Consider the following 637-nt stretch of genomic DNA (forward strand, 5'->3'; position numbering starts at 1 on the left):
ACGCTCGCCCTTCTTGCCATGGATGTAAACCTAGAAAGCTTCCCGTTTCTCCCTGCACCCTTTTCCATGATATCTTGAATAAATCAAATATATTTATTTTACACAAGGCTTAGAGAGATTCTTGGGTAACAGCCTTTTTTTTCAAAAATAAGGCTGCTAAAGAGAACAGGTTAATCGAAAATAGAGGTTTATTTTCTCTTCTGTAAAAACTATGGCTGCCTAGACAGGTGCTCTTTGCAGTTCTCACTACGATGCGTTGGAGCAGATCCTATTAATCGTGGCTGCCCCACATTGCTGCAGTGTCATGTGTATTAAACCCCGGCATGGTTTAAAATGGCCATTGGGGTGCTTTACCTAATACTCGTTGAACAAACTCTAGATAAAGCATCCTGCAGTCGTTTTTAAATACATGAGAAATCATTATATGTGATGCTGTGGGTTTTTTAGTAGAGTGGTTGTCCAGATGCCACTCTAACTAAAACACCCGCTCGCCCACGTGTTTCACCTTTGACCTCAGTGGCCTGAACCTGGTGGAAAAACAACGTGAAGTGAGACAGGAATCAGACATAACGTACAGTGCCTTGTGCTTAAAAATAGTGGTTGGGAAGATCTCCTTCTAAGCACTTAGGATCATAGG

This window comes from Alligator sinensis, unplaced genomic scaffold, assembly GCF_000455745.1.
Source record: "Alligator sinensis unplaced genomic scaffold, ASM45574v1 scaffold1616_1, whole genome shotgun sequence".
In the NCBI taxonomy this organism is placed as follows: Eukaryota; Metazoa; Chordata; order Crocodylia; family Alligatoridae; genus Alligator; species Alligator sinensis.